This window comes from Dermochelys coriacea, chromosome 8 (genome assembly GCF_009764565.3).
Source record: "Dermochelys coriacea isolate rDerCor1 chromosome 8, rDerCor1.pri.v4, whole genome shotgun sequence".
In the NCBI taxonomy this organism is placed as follows: domain Eukaryota; kingdom Metazoa; phylum Chordata; order Testudines; family Dermochelyidae; genus Dermochelys; species Dermochelys coriacea.
In genome coordinates this window covers 57,660,416-57,676,771 of record NC_050075.1, presented here as the reverse complement: position 1 = coordinate 57,676,771, position 16,356 = coordinate 57,660,416, and the positions used below count along the sequence as shown (strand labels likewise).

At 43.5% G+C, this 16,356-nt stretch overlaps 1 long non-coding RNA gene across 1 annotated transcript; it reads right to left on the bottom strand.

Moving 5' to 3' along the window:
- Positions 1–962: 962 nt before the first annotated feature.
- Positions 963–15,606, bottom strand: LOC122455513. The gene is made up of 3 exons (XR_006273734.1): positions 14,900–15,606; positions 6,965–7,112; positions 963–1,082 (listed from the first exon to the last, which is right to left on the bottom strand). It is a non-coding gene; the product is annotated as an uncharacterized LOC122455513 (long non-coding RNA).
- Positions 15,607–16,356: the final 750 nt, after the last annotated feature.

Below are 16,356 nucleotides of genomic sequence, written 5' to 3'. Positions count from 1 at the left end.
GGTAAATGGAGACATGTGAATAGACAATATTCAAAATGTATTTAAATCCCCAATGGATACATCAAAGTATGTGCCCATAGTTTTAAAGAGCGGGGAGAGAGGGCTGATAATCCTCACTTTTCCATTTGACAAACTCTTAACTGACAAAAGTGTTTGGAGAACTGGTTTAGACTAATTTGCCAGAATAGATAAGAAAAAATAGCGTTCTGAATACCAGGCAGGCTTTGAGCCTCTGAAGATTAGAGTGACATCACGTGCAGATATTTTACTGGAACTATGTATAGTGCCAAGGTTGTTATTCAGCAAACATATTATTGATTAAATCATATGCAATTATTTATCATGGTTTTAAAAATATACTTGGAGTGAAGGTAAGAAAGACAAGCATATTACAATCAGACATTAGCTGTGCTAACTTCCCACTCACTTCTGTTAATGCACTTCAGCCTTGACCTGCAACAACCTTGCATATTGGGTCTCTCCTTTCACCAGAGATGTTAACTGTGCCCAGTTACACGCTAGTTTTGTGACTGGTACAAATGGGCATTAGTCTGCACACAAAATAGCAGTTCAAAGGTTGTGGTCCTACGCTGTGTTGTTTTTTGGACTATTTAAAAGAATAAAGAATAGACAAACTTTACTTCAGACTTAATGAGTTGCTTGGATTCCCTTAAGAAATTCTTTAAAAAATATATTTTATATAGATCACATTTTTGCTTTGCATTTATGGGTCTGAACCAAAGCTCATTAAAGTCAGCGTGAGTCTTTCCATCAGGTTCTAAAACGCACAAACATACCTTACCAAACATCTACATCAGAATCAGCTGCAAACTGATATTTTGTAGTCCAGCCATTTCATCCTCCTTCCTCTCTGACTGGCTTCTCCTGGCAATCTTACTATTGGTAGCTCTTTGTTGAAGTTTCCATGATACAAAGGTGGTAAAATGCAGCAAAGAGAATTATCTGATCAGATTCTCTACACAGCAAGGACGGAGTAGCACTTGTAGAGAGGTTTCCAACATATGTAAAAGGGAGATGTCCTTCTTCTTATAGTACTGATTACCCAAAGTCTGGTTCAGATGCTATCGGAGAAATAATTGAAGATTACATCTGCTCTTTCAGAATCTTTATTACAGCTGGAATCTTTAGAGTGGTCACTAAGTTTTAAAGGCTAATTTATTTATTCTCATTTCAGTACATAAATGAATAACTGGCTCAAGTGAGGTTTTTAAAAAGTCAATTATTTATTAAAGTAAAATTATCTTCTCTCTCCCCCTCTCTCTCTCCCCTTCTCCCCCCCTCTCTCCCTCTCCATATATACACATACACACACATATAGGAGCTAGCAAACAGAGCTCTAAACAGGGGAGTTTGAAAGGGGAGTTTGGATTGTGGTGCTTGTTTGGGGTTTGCTTTTGCTGGGGGGGGTCTTTTTGGTGTGGCTTGTGTTTCCCAGATTAACAGGATTTAGGTGGGAAGGAGATGACAGATACAGAGGCAGCTGTGGGAGTGACTCCTGCAGTGAAAGACACATTGAGGATGACTGGATGTGGAAGCTGTGGTATGTACATGATCCTGGAGGGGGGAACCGGTAAGAGTTTTTTCTGCATGAAATGCCGTCTGATAGAGCTGATGGAGGAAAAGATCCGAGGTTTGGAGATGCAGGTGGAAAGTCTGATTGAGTTTAGGAAGGGGTTTGAGCAGATGATGGAGCAAAGATATGAGGTATCTGAAGGGAAAAGCTCAGACTCACGGATGGAAACAGGGCTGGGGAATTTTGAGGGGAGACTGGGTGAGGAAAGTGGTCAGTGGAAACATGTGACTCAAAGAACCAGGCAGAGAAAAAGACGGGCTAGTGAAGGAGAAATAGAGCTTAGGAACAGGTTTGCAGAGTTGGAAAATGAAGAAGGGGCTCAGCAGGTAGTCGCTGAAGGTGGAAGGGTAAGGAAGAAGAGAAGAGAGGCTAGCCCTATAGAAAAAGGGGAAGAGTCAAGGGAGACTACACCAAATATGAGCCCCAAGAGGATACAGGATGGGTTGAAGAAGATTGTAAGGGAAAATAGGAATGGAAAGAACTTGCAGCCAGAGAGAACAGGGGAGACACTAGAGAATAGCACTGTCACCAGGAAAAGGCAGGTCTATGTGATCGGGGACTCTTTATTGAGAAGAATAGACAGGCCTGTAACTAGAGCTGATCCTGAGAATAGAAGGGTGTGCTGTCTTCCGGGTGCTAAGATACGGGATGTAGACCTGAGGTTGAAAAGGATCCTAAAGGGAGCGGGAAAGAATCCCCTAATTATCCTTCATGTGGGAACAAATGATACGGCTAGATTCTCGCTGGAAAATATTAAGGGAGACTATGCTAGGCTGTGGAAGACGCTTAAGGAAATTGAGGCTCAGGTGATCTTTAGCGGGATGCTTCCTGTTCCTAGAGAAGGGCAACAAAGGTCTGACAAGATTATGACTGTCAACAGATGGCTTAGGCAGTGGTGCTATAAGGAGGGCTTTGGGATGTATGACCACTGGGAGGCATTCATGGACAGAGGTCAGTTCTCTCGGGATGGACTTCATCTCAGTAGGGAAGGAAATAGACTTCTAGGATCCAGGCTGGCACAACTGATAAAGAGAGCTTTAAACTAGGAATTGGGGGGAGATGGATGGGAGATGTCCAGAAAATCTCCACGCCAGATTTTAGCATTGAGAGGGAAGAAGATGAAGTAAGAATGGATACAGCCGTGGGTAGGAGAATATATATAAGGAGTGAGGGCGGTGTGGATACTAGTCTAATAGGTTATACTGGATGTAGAATGACTGTGCCTAATAGGGTACAAAATGTGAGCGAGGCCAAACAACAAAAATTAAGATGTTTGTACACCAATGCGAGGAGTCTAGGTAACAAAATGGAGGAACTAGAGCTACTGGTGCAGGAAGTGAAACCAGAAACATGGTGGAATAGTAGTCATGACTGGACTACAGGTATTGAAGGGTATGTGCTGTTTAGGAAAGACAGAAACAAAGGTAAAGGGGGTGGAGTAGCATTGTATATCAATGATGAGGTAGAATGTAAAGAAATAAGAAGCGATGCAATGGATAAGACAGAGTCTGTCTGGGCAAAAATTACATTGGGGAAGAAAACTAGTAAAGCCTCTCCTACGATAGTGCTTGGGGTGTGCTATAGACCTCCGGGATCTAATTTGGATATGGATAGAGCCCTTTTTAATGTCTTTAATAAAGTAAATACTAATGGAAACTGCGTGATCATGGGAGACTAACTTCCCAGATATAGACTGGAGGACCAGTGCTAGTAATAATAATAGGGCTCAGATTTTCCTAGATGCGATAGCTGATGGATTCCTTCATCAAGTAGTTGCTGAACCGACTAGAGGGGATGCCATTTCAGATTTAATTTTGGTGAGTAGCGAGGACCTCATAGAAGAAATGGTTGTAGGGGACAATCTTGGCTCAAGTGATCATGAGCTAATTCAGTTCAAACTAAATGGAAGGATTAACAAAAATAAATCTGCAACTAGGGTTTTTGATTTCAAAAGGGCTGACTTTCAAAAATTAAGGAAATTAGTTAGGGAAGTGGATTGGACTGAAGAACTTATGGATCTAAAGGTAGAGGAGGCCTGGGATTACTTTAAATCAAAACTGCAGAAGCTATCGGAAGCCTGTATCCCAAGAAAGGGGAAAAAATTCATAGGAAGGAGTTGTAGACCAAGCTGGATGAGCAAGCATCTTAGAGAGGTGATTAAGAAGAAGCAGAAAGCATACAGGGAATGGAAGATGGGAGGGATCAGCAAGGAAAGCTACCTAATTGAGGTCAGAACATGTAGGGATCAAGTGAGACAGGCTAAAAGTCGAGTAAAGTTGGACCTTGCAAAGGGAATTAAAACCAATAGTAAAAGGTTCTATAGCCATATAAATAAGAAGAAAACTAAGAAGGAAGAAGTGGGGCCGCTTAACACTGAGGATGGAGTGGAGGTTAAAGATAATCTAGGCATGGCCCAATATCTAAACAAATACTTTGCCTCAGTCTTTAATAAGGCTAAAGAGGATCTTGGGGATAATGGTAGCATGACAAATGGGAAGGAGGATATAGAGGTAGATATTACCATATCAGAGGTAGAAGCGAAACTGAAACAGCTTAATGGGACTAAATCGGGGGGCCCAGATAATCTTCATCCAAGAATATTAAAGGAATTGGCACCTGAAATTGCAAGCCCATTAGCAAGAATTTTTAATGAATCTGTAAACTCAGGAATAGTACCGAATGATTGGAGAATTGCTAATATAGTTCCTATTTTTAAGAAAGGAAAAAAAAGTGATCCGGGTAACTACAGGCCAGTTAGTTTGACATCTGTAGTATGCAAGGTCCTGGAAAAAATTTTGAAGGAGAAATTAGTTAAGGACATTGAAGTCAATGGTAAATGGGACAAAATACCACATGGTTTTACAAAAGGTAGATCGTGCCAAACCAACCTAATCTCCTTTTTTGAAAAAGTAACAGATTTTTTAGATAAAGGAAATGCAGTGGATCTAATTTACCTAGATTTCAGTAAGGCATTTGATACCGTGCCACATGGGGAATTATTAGTTAAATTGGAGAAGATGGGGATCAATATGAACATCAAAAGGTGGATAAGGAATTGGTTTAAGGGGAGACTGCAACGGGTCCTACTGAAAGGCGAACTGTCAGGTTGGAGGGAGGTTACCAGTGGAGTTCCTCAGGGATCGGTTTTGGGACCAATCTTATTTAATCTTTTTATTACTGACCTTGGCACAAAAAGTGGGAGTGTGCTAATAAAGTTTGCAGATGATACAAAGCTGGGAGGTATTGCCAATTCGGAGAAGGATTGGGATATTATACAGGAGGATCTGGATTACCTTGTAAACTGGAGTAATAGTAATAGGATGAAATTTAATAGTGAGAAGTGTAAGGTTATGCATTTAGGGATTAATAATAAGAATTTTAGCTATAAGTTGGGGACGCATCAATTAGAAGTAACAGAAGAGGAGAAGGACCTTGGAGTATTGGTTGATCATAGGATGACTATGAGCTGCCAATGTGATATGGCTGTGAAAAAAGCTAATGCGGTTTTGGGATGCATCAGGAGAGGCATTTCCAGTAGGGATAAGGAGGTTTTAGTACCGTTATACAAGGCACTGGTGAGACCTCACCTAGAATACTGTGTGCAGTTCTGGTCTCCCATGTTTAAAAAGGATGAATTCAAACTGGAGCAGGTACAGAGAAGGGCTACTAGGATGATCTGAGGAATGGAAAACTTGTCTTATGAAAGGAGACTTAAGGAGCTTGGCTTGTTTAGCCTAACTAAAAGAAGGTTGAGGGGAGATATGATTCCTCTCTATAAATATATCAGAGGGATAAATACAGGAGAGGGAGAGGAATTATTTAACCTCAGCACCAATGTGGACACAAGAACAAATGAGTATAAACTGGCCACCAGGAAGTTTAGACTTGAAATCAGACGAAGGTTTTTAACCATCAGAGGAGTGAAGTTTTGGAATAACCTTCCAAGGGAAGCAGTGGGGGCAAAAGATCTATCTGGCTTTAAGATTCTACTCGATAAGTTTATGGAGGAGATGGTATGATGGGTAATGGGATTTTGGTAAGTAATGGATCTTTAAATATTCAGGGTAAATAGGCCAAATCCCCTGAGATGGGATATTAGATGGATGGGATCTGAGTTACTATAGAAAATTCTTTCCTGGGTATCTGGCTGGTGAATCTTGCCCATATGCTCAGGGTTTAGCTGATTGCCATATTTGGGGTCGGGAAGGAATTTTCCTCCAGGGCAGATTGGAGAGGCCCTGGAGGTTTTTCGCCTTCCTCTGTAGCATGGGGCATGGTTGACTTGAGGGAGGCTTCTCTGCTCCTTGAAGTCTTTGAACCATGATTTAAGGACTTCAATAGCTCAGACATGGGTGAGGTTTTTCGTAGGAGTGGGTGGGTGAGATTCTGTGGCCTGCGCTGTGCAGGAGGTCGGACTAGATGATCAGAATGGTCCCTTCTGACCTTAGTATCTATCTATCTATCTATCTATCTATATGGGGATGGACTATCATAGACAAATACTTGTCTTAATATTTATTCCCTCTACTTCCCTTTCGCCTCAGCTTTTTTTTATTTGATTGGAATGACCCAAAAACTGTAATTCCCCAATATGAGGAATTTATTGAATATTTAAAAGAATTGTTGTGCTCTTTAATATTTTGGTCTGTTGTGAACAGGCCTGGCCCTAGGTGTTCTACCAGCCAGGGTGGAAAACAGCTCTCCTTCCCCACATAGCAACTGAAAAGGGGGAGGGAAAAAGCTGAGCATCACTGAGATGAAGTTGGTGCCCACAGCAACCACCCTGCTCGGTTGCCCCTAAAACCAACCCTGGCTGCACATTATGCATTAAAAAAGTGGTAAAAAACCTAAACAAACTCTGAATGAAGTTATTTGGTGGAGGGAGTAGGGAGGCATAGGACCATACACACACACCACAATACAAATATTTCATCAGACTGACATCCCAAGTAAGCCCACCACAATTCCTAAATTGATATGTTCCAAGGGTGGCACAATTTGGGATGGTTGGTTTATATATGGTAGCCTTATCTGCACAAACAGTTGTACAGCTTTAACTGTACCAGTGCAATTAAAGCGATACAAGCCACCTAGCGTTAATACAGTTCAACTGGTATGAGTGGGCTCAGTACAGCTTATTTCTAAACTATTTATATAGGTCATCTTTATAATGGTAAGACTATAGGGTCTATTCTAGCTCCAGCACTTTTCAACCTATATACACCATTAAGATTCCACCAACTTCAAGTACATGGATGACATTGTGCTCACTACTCAGGCTTCCTCATTTGAAACTTCGGAATAGGTTCTAGAACAGGATCTAAAAGCACTAGAAACCTATTTCAAGTCGTGTTGGTTAAAACCAAATACCTCAAAAACAGTTCTCAGCTTTCCATTTGATACCACCCAGGCCAAGAAGACATTAAACACCAATGTCTGTGGATCACAGTTTATGCACGATCACTATCCGCGGTGACCGGGGATAACCCTGCACCACACGCTCAGCTTCCATTGCTAACTTGAACAAAACAAAAAGAAAATGAATGCCAGGGTCAACATCATACAGAAGCTTGCGGGAACCTCTTGGGGAAGCAACATCAGTACACTCTAAATACTGCACTAGCCCTGGTCCATGCCACAGTGGAACACTGTGCTCCAGTTTGGAACTGAAGCCCACATGCCATTTTAGTGGGCACCACAATTAACAATGCTCTTCACATATTCAGTGGCACCCTCTCACCAACACCACTTCCATGGCTATCAGTATTGGCTAACGTTGCACCAGCAAGCATCTGATGAGATGCTGCAACAGTTAAGGAATACGTAAAGATATTGCAAAGACCACACTAAGTTGACCTAGACCACCACCCTTGCCACCAACTAAACTCAAGAAAACCCTCCTGGTCTCATGCCACAGCCCTCCTGGCAGTAAATAAGGATGTTTACAGAAGATGGTCTGAAGCCTGGGCAGCTGCAGACAAACAAAAATTTAATTGATGATCCAGCTGTGCAAGAGCCAGGCTTCTCCTCCCCATGGTGCATATGGACAGCTCTAAACCATATCTGCATCCAACATGGAAGATGTGCATACTTGCTCCATAGAGGAAAGTAAAGGGAATCACCAAACTGCAATTGTGGCATGGTGCAAACTGTCAGACACATCACAACTGGTAAAACAGCATCCAAACTCTAGGGGCTGTACGGGTATAATTATCACTTACAAAACCAGCTCTAACCAGTTATACTACTAACACCCCTCCCCCCACGCCCCCCAAAAAACCTAACCCCACTGACAAGGCCTTAGCAGAGATTCCACTGTTCTCTGCATACTGGGTCTTTAAGTATACAGTAATCACCCTACCTACAGCAGGGATAGCTATGAGGTAGCTACAACTCTGTTTTCATTCAGATGCAGCAGAGAGACACTGCTCTCACACAGTCTCCAGGTTCACTTCCTTTCAAATTAAGGAAATGTTTGTCACTTCACAACCCCGCTGCTCCCAATATTTTGCTCTTTGAATATAGGTAGATATAATAGCACGGAGGCCATAGGAATGTTTTTAAGCCAGCGCTGGCCTTACCAGGAGGCAAACTGAGGTGCCAGACTGTGGGAGAGAGCCACTAGGACCCAGAGTATAGAAAATCGTGTCTGCTGCTGGTGCATATGTCTTCTCTCTGCTCTAGTTGCACAGAGATGGTGGCGTGCTGGGCTGGAGGAAGGAGGGCACTAGAGACATAACAGGCAGGCAGGCGAAAAGGTGAGAAGGAATAACAGAAAGCCGCAGGAGCTGCAGGGAGAGAGAGAGAGAGGAGGAGCCTCTTCCTCTTAACCTCTCTAGCACCCCCAGGAGCCTGGACTGATTAAACACCAGCTTCTCAGGGAGCTTCCTGTTCCCTGAATCCACTTGAGAAGAACAGGCAGTCAACTGAAGTAGTAGGAGCCAGTTAGGCCCTTAAGATGCTGATATCTTCCCTCACTCAGGCCCTGCTACCAGCCTGCTTATTTGTCCCCTTCAATTGAGTGTTGAGAGCCCCTATAGCTGGCACAGAACAACAGTCATGAGTGAAAGAAGAAAATGCCCCTCTGGGGCAGCATTCAGAAAAACAAAGCAAGCAAAGGAAACTTTTCTAACTAAGTGTAAGCGGGGGAACAGTCCCGCTCTTGTGGAGAACTTTCCTGGCTTCTGCACTACCCCGGTGAAGTGGGCTAGCGAAAGGATCCGAGTCCTCGCTCCCACTTCCTTTACCCAGTGGCCTCCCTGCCTTTGAGGATTCCCCTTCCATTCTCCTGTCTGGCAGAGTCCTCGTAACCCCAACGAGGCTGGGCCCAGGATTCCTGGGGGCCTCGACCCCCAACCCTGCTGTGGTCACCTAGGACAGGGGCTAGGGTGTCCCCACTACGGGGTTCTCTCTCTGCACTGGGCACTTCTCTGACCCACTGACCATTACATTCAAGTTAAGGCAAATGCAAGTTATTTAAATCAACAATTAATTTTAAAAAGAATAAGGGAAAATGGGAAAGGTTAAAGGAAACATCAACCCGCTCTGTGGCAGGGAACATCACAGTGTCTCTGGAATGTTAGGGCAGTTCACCGTCTGTTCCTTGCAAGTCCCAGGCCTTCTTCTCAGACCCTGACTTTGCTGCAGGGATGCTATGGGTTGGACACTTGCTCTGGTAATGGCCTCACATTCTAAGTGGTAGGACCCTTCTTCCCAGTGTCGCCCCTTCCCTGTTGGGGTTATGATCCAAGCCTGGCCTGCAGAGCCCCTTGGCTGAGGCGTCTCATTGGGCAGGGCCTGCTGCCCAGGGTCCCCCTCGGTCTCCTCAGCTGCTCACCGCACCCAGCTCCAGACTGCTCCAGCCCCAGCTGCACCACTCTGTCTCTGCACTGCTGCTGCTGCTCTGCCTCCAGCTCCCAGGGCTGCTTCTTTGGCCCCTCTGGCTCTCGTTGCTGCAGCTCTGCTCCCAGTACAGGTCTGCTCTGCAGGCTGCTTCTGTGACTCTGCTCCCAGCACTGACCTGCTTTGTGGGCTGCTTTTCTGGACCCTCTGGCTCTGGTTGCTGCAGCTCTCCTCCCAGGGCAAGTCTGCTCTCTCTGGGCTGTGTCTCTGGCTTTGGGGCTGCAGCTCTGCTCCTAGGACAGGCGCTGCTCTCTCTGGACTTCTTTTCTGGTTCCCTCCCCAGCTTAGCTTGGGCTCCTGCTTTCTCCTTACCTCGGCCCCACTCTGTCTGACCCAGGCAATTCCAGCTCACACAGAGGACAGGACCTCCCTGGCCCCCGATTAGCCTGCTCGCCCTGTCATTCAGGCTGACCTGGAGCATTGACCTCTCCCCATTGTTCCTGTGGGCTGTCAGTCTCAGGTCCTGATTCCCCATCGAACCTTCCCCCTTTTTAGTACTGGGAGCTAGCCAACCAAAACACCCCCACTGAATGTTAGTAAGGGGGCAACTGTCCCCTTACATAAGCAGGAAGGCACTCTCCTGAGATACATTGACAAATGTTCACAGTGAGCCTTCCAGCCCCAGTGAGGATGTGAGTGGTGAGGAGATGCCTGATCTTCCAGTTAGTCAGAGTGCGGGTGACCTGGCAAATACTGCAGCATCCATATCTCCATCTCAAATGGATGTAACCATGCACATTCCTGAAGAAAAGTGTAGATCACAGAAGTGTGGTGGAGGCGCAAGAAACGGCTGCGGCTGAGTTTAATTCCTTAAGTCTAGATGATCCAGAACTGTGGACCCACTTGAGCAGTAGCCCAAGGGACTTCCTCGTACTGCATAGGCCACAGCAAGTGAAAAACTTCACGTTCCCCAAAGACAATGAAAATAGAAGTTTCCATCCCACACATTACTGGAGTGAAATCCCCAATGGTGACAAAGTGGAGAGGCCATGGCTTATGTACTCAAAAACCCGGAATGCTGCATACTGTTTTTATTGGAAACTCTTCCAGGCTAATGTTCCAGCCACATTGGGTTCTACAGGAACAAAGGACTGGAAAAATCTGGCTAGAAAGCTGGCATGCCACAAAAAGGCAACAAATCACCAGAGAGCACTCCAGAGGTGGAAATGGCTTGAGATGAGACGCAGGTTAAAGGCCACCATAGATGATCAGCATCAAGAGAAGATTGCATCAGAGTCTCTTTACTGGCAAAATGTTCCGAAAAGGTTCACTGCCATTGTGAGAATGCTTGCTACCCAAAACCTAGCACTGCATGGCACTTCAGATCAGCTGTACATGCCAAACAATGGAAACTTCCTTAAAATTGTGGAGCTGATGGCTGAGTTTGACACTGTACTCCAGAAGCATCTAAGAAGAGTCACCACCCAAGAAATGTACACACACCGCTACCTTGGAAAAACGATTCAAAATGAGATCACACAGTTACTGGCAACAAAAGTCAAAACAGAAGATTGTGGCAGATCTGAAGTCAGCTAGGTATTACGCCATTATTCTGGACTGCACACCTGACATCAGCCGAACAGAACAAATTACTTTAACGGTGCGTTTTGTAGCAGCAACCTAGTGAAAATGTCCCTGTAATGGTGACTGAGAGCATTTTCTAGAATTTATTGACATTGATGATACTACAGGAGCTGGTATGACAAGTGTGCTTCTTAAAAAGCTGGAAGATATGGGATTGTGATAGCTGACATGAGAGGTCAGGGCTACGATAATGGTGCCAACATGAGAGGAAAGAACAGAGGAGCGCAGACACGGATCCAAGAGTTAAACTCTCAAGCTTTTTTTGTCTCCTGCAGTTCTCATTCATTTAACTTGGTGGTCAGTGATGCAGCCTCAGCTTCTAGTGAGGCTGCTGAATTTTTTTAATGTAATTCAAAGCATCTATGTATTTTTCTCTGCATCAACTCATCGATGGCAAATTTTGCAGCAACGTCTGGGAACATCCTCTCCGACACTGAAACCACTGAGTGCCATATGATGGGAAAGTCGAGTGGAGGTGATAAAGCCTATCAAACACCAAATTGAGAAGATAGATGATGCCATATTTGCCAACATGGAGGATAATGCTATGACAGGAACTGTTCATGGGAGAACAGTGGCAGAGGGAAATGAAATCACATACATAACTTCAAATTTCTGTGTGGCTTAGTGTTGTAGCATAACATACTGTTTGAAATAAATGTTGTAAACAAGAGACTCCAAGGTGTTGACCTTGATATAGCTGGAGCAATGGAACAACTTGACACAGCAAAGTCATACCTACAGTCTTACTGGTCAGATGAGGGATTTCAAAACATTCTAAAGAGTGCACAGAAGTTGGCAAAGGAACTTCACACTGAAGCTATTTTCCACCCATTCAAAAATACAAGAGTCACCAAAGACGACGACATTTTGATTACGAGGCACAGGATAATTCCATAAGAGACCCCAAACAACCATTCAAAGTTGAATTCTTTACCAAATGCTAGATTGTGCAATACAGTCAGTTGAATAATGTTTCATGCAGCTCAAGGAACACAGCAGTACATTTGGGATGTTGTATGATATTCCCAAACTCCTCACTATACCTGAAGAAGACCTACACCAGCAATGCAGGGCATTAGAGACAGTGTTGACACATGTGATATTGATGCGAGTGATTTAGGTGATGAACTGAAAGCCCTTTCAAGATACGTTTCAGCAGGATCAACTCCAAAGGCTGTTCTGAAATATATGTGCACAAGTAAGATGACCATCCTCTTTCCAAATGCTTTTGTTGCTCTGCGCATACTTTTAACACTTCCTGTAACAGTTGCCAGTGGAGAATGCAGCTTCTCCAAGCTGAAGTTAATAAAAACACATCTACGCTCCACAATGACACAGGAGAGGCTAGTCAGCCTTGCAACCATCTCAATAGAGCATGAGCTGGCCCAGACTGTGGACCTTCAGCAGGAAGCAGTTCAAATCTTTGTAACCAAGAAGGCACAGAAAGCACCACCTTGATTATTCTAACACACAAAAATGCCAGTGTTTACTATACAGACAAGAAAAGTTACATTTGCTGTTCAGGCGTTTGAAAGTTAAGTGTTAACTTAAAATGCCTTGTTCAAAAATTTTAAGTTATTAGTCTTCTTTATTGGGGTAGGTAGCAGAGCAATACCATGAGAGGAGTAGAACAGGAAGAAGGCAGAATTGAGACCTTTCAAAGTTTTGGCTCAGGTGAGGGGTTATCAGGGCATCATTTTAGCTCCCCGCCTCAGGTGCCAAAACGTTGTGGGCTGGTCTGTTTTAAGCCAATACTCTATACAGCAGTCAGCCAAAATACATGCTAAAAAAAACCTTCTTGTAGGATCAGTACTAGTTCACCATAGTAAATTTGACAAATTTCACTTTAAAAAATGTTTGCTTCATAATTTATGCTGTTGGGGAACAGAAACAGTTTGAGGCAACTAATGTAACACAAGACAAGTTGTGAATTGGGAGTGAAATCCCAACTCCATGAAATTCAAGGGCAAAATTTCAAAAAAAGATTTCATTTAGATCAGGATTTCATGTTGAGACTTTTAAAAGATTAACAGAATTTAATTTTGCTTTCGACAGTGATATACACACACACATACACATTAAAGATTTACATGTTACATGTTTATCCTAGTAAGAATTTAAGAGTTGAAATATATTAATTGGGAAACAAGTTTGGATAAGTTTTCCAGTTGGAATTTAAATTAGTCTTATTTAATAAAGTTTATTAATGCAGACATTAGGAGAATCTAACTGAAATAATGATAGTGAAATAAAGTTTTAGAAATTAGAGGATGATATTGATATGTGTTCTTTCTTATTAAGAAAGCAAGTTCTCTTCACAGAAGCATGATGGCAATTCTTTTATTGATGATCCTGCTTGCACTGACAAAACTCCAAATGGACAAAATGCCAATTGACTTCAGAAGTCACTGATCAAAGGGTTTGAGCTAAGCTACTTACGATGCAAGTTGGGCTGTTGCAAGATCAGTGTTTGCATTTTTTCTGAGTCAAAATGGCAGTTTATTTCAGCTGTGTTCATGTCCCTTCTTGTTCAGGAACATTCATACAAACAGGTTTTGTTTGAAGAAGTGTTTGGGCAATGGCTGTTTCTACAAATACCTGTAGTTACATGCAAAAAAAAAAAAAAAAAAAAAAAAAAGCTATTGTGCACAAATGAAAACATTCCCTGTTTGTTATTTGCTATTCCAGGTTAGTCATTTGTTATTTTATTTTAATTATCTTGTTTTCAAGAGTCTCAGTTGTTGAATCAGAGAGTAGAAGCTATCATCTGACTTTCCTGAACCCCCTCTTCTGGCCTTTCACCACCCCCAGCCTCTCCAACCTCATTATCAGAAGCAAGCTCCCCACAGACCAAGCCACACAAAACCAAAATGGTACCAGACCCTTCCAGAACAGATGAAAAACCGAGACATATCACAACAATTATTAATGTGTAACACCAACTGACCCCAGTTGTTGGTGGGTGGGATCAAACCTGGGACTTCTGGAGCTTAGTGCATGCACCTCTACTGCATGAGCTAAATGCCAAACTACCTGTTAGCTAAGGCAGTAGAGCAGACTCAAATCTCTTGTCTAAGTGATCTCATTGCCACTAGATGGAATAAAGCACCATACCCTGGAGGTGTGTGGGTTACAACTGCTCCCCACAAACACACCTTTCAAGATCCATGGGCACCACACATGCCTACCACAACATATAGCATACCTTATCCAGTGCATTAAATGCCAAAGAACTACGTGCATGAAACCAGACAATCACTACCCTCTGAAATGAACTTGCACAGGAAAATGATAAAAGACAAACACCGTATCACCTGTGAGTAAACACTTTTTCACAAAATGATCAATCCATACTTCACCTCTTAGTCCTCATTCTCAAGGAAATCTGTACTTCACCTTCAAAAGATGAGCCTGGAAACTTAAATTCATTACTTTGCTAGACACTAAAAATCAGACTGAATGGAGACACTAGATTTATGGCTTATTGACCCACTAATACTTCCTCGCTCCCTACCTACTTCTCCCACCTATGACTGGAGTGGTGTTAATGGGCCATTTCACCTTGAAATGTATGTTAGCTACTTACATTAAACAATCTGTTCCACCTTATATTTAGCTATGACACACTGAGTATGTTTCCCAGACTTGAAGAGAAGCTCCGTGTAAGCCTGAAAGCTTGTCTTTCTCACCAGCAGAAGCTGGTCCAATAGCAGATATTACCTCACCCACTTTCTCTCTAGTGTGATTTAGGAAGCAGAATGCATACTATGAACAGAAAATAGTTCAAATGAAGATGAGATGGGTTGCTGTACTCACCACTAGATGGTGCTGCCCCCTGGCAGTTTTGGAGATTAGCTCAATCAGGCAGACACCCCTTCCAGCAGTTTACCCCATTTTCTCCTCTGCAGTTCATCTTTAGCTTTCAGGAGCCACAGCTGTCCTCTTCATGACTCAGTCCTCCAGCCAGGTCACTATTGTGGTTTCCCTTTCAGGAGCTGTTGGGGGCAGAGTACATCAAGCACAGGTGGCGGGTAGCGTAGGCAGGGGAAGGCTGTGCCTCCCCCCAACATCCTGGCATGGCCCTTCCCACGTTCTCCCTGAGGGCCCCCTCCTGCTTGTCCTTCCCCCTTGGCCCCAGCCCAGGCAGGCTGGTCTGGTCATTCATCTTCATCTTCTAAATACAAGCATACTGGGACTGGGGTTAGGGTTGCCAATCCTCCAGGATTAAGCTTTAATTAATAATTATGTAATGTGATGAAACCTCTAGGATTACATCCAACCAAAATTGGCTACCCTAGCTAGGGTTAGAGGTGGCCATGGGGTTCGGGGCCCAGGCAGGAACTAGCCTCTCCTCAGGATTTGCCATGCTCTTCACTCCCTCCTCCTGTGGAGTAACTTTAAGTAATTTTGCAGTCCTTGAAACACTCCTCCCAATGACTGTCTACTGCCCCCACCGCTTCCAGTTTCCTGTCTTTTGTAGAAGCCCTTCCTGTCCCTCACAAGTGAGCTTGTCTCTAATTAGCTGCCTCTAGGCCTAGCCTAAAGCTCCCCTGTTTGCAGCCTGCTTAGCTGATTGAGCCCATCTGGCCCAACTCAGTTCTATGAGCACACTCCTTCACAGAAGAGTTCCTACAAACCAAACCAAAGAACTAAAATTAATCCACAGTCTATTAGGTGAATACTTGCAAACCATACATACTGCATTCACAGAAATCAGGGTTGGTTTGCAATAGATTTGGAAGCAGGAAATTGATTGCACACAGTTATTTTAGGGTTGCAAAATAGATATACAAAGGATCAGCACACATTTCAAAACTTCTTGTTCTTACAGTCAGCTGTTCAGCCAACAGCAACATGACTCTTTCTGTGAGGGGCTGATTTTTTCAATTGCTTATTGTTCTCAATGCAATATGAAGCACTGATTAAACAATGTTAAAATTCACTGTGAGCAAGACAAAAGTAGTTCTGATGTAGCCTACGTGCCTTCAAACTCTCCACTACAAACACTATTCACAATAAATGCTTCCTATTCAACTGTTTCTTCCAAGCAAATGCAGAGCAAATTCTACTTACTATTTTATTATTAGGAGTAATATTATCATAGCACCTAGGAATCCTTGTCATGGACCAGGACTCTGTTGTGCTGGCCATTACACCCAGAACAAAGGATGGGGGGTGGAAGGCTGTGAATGTGAACACCTATGACTGTTCTGGTTAAACCAGGATGTATGGTCATTTTAGTTGGCCCAGCAGCTCAGTCCTGCATTTCTTAC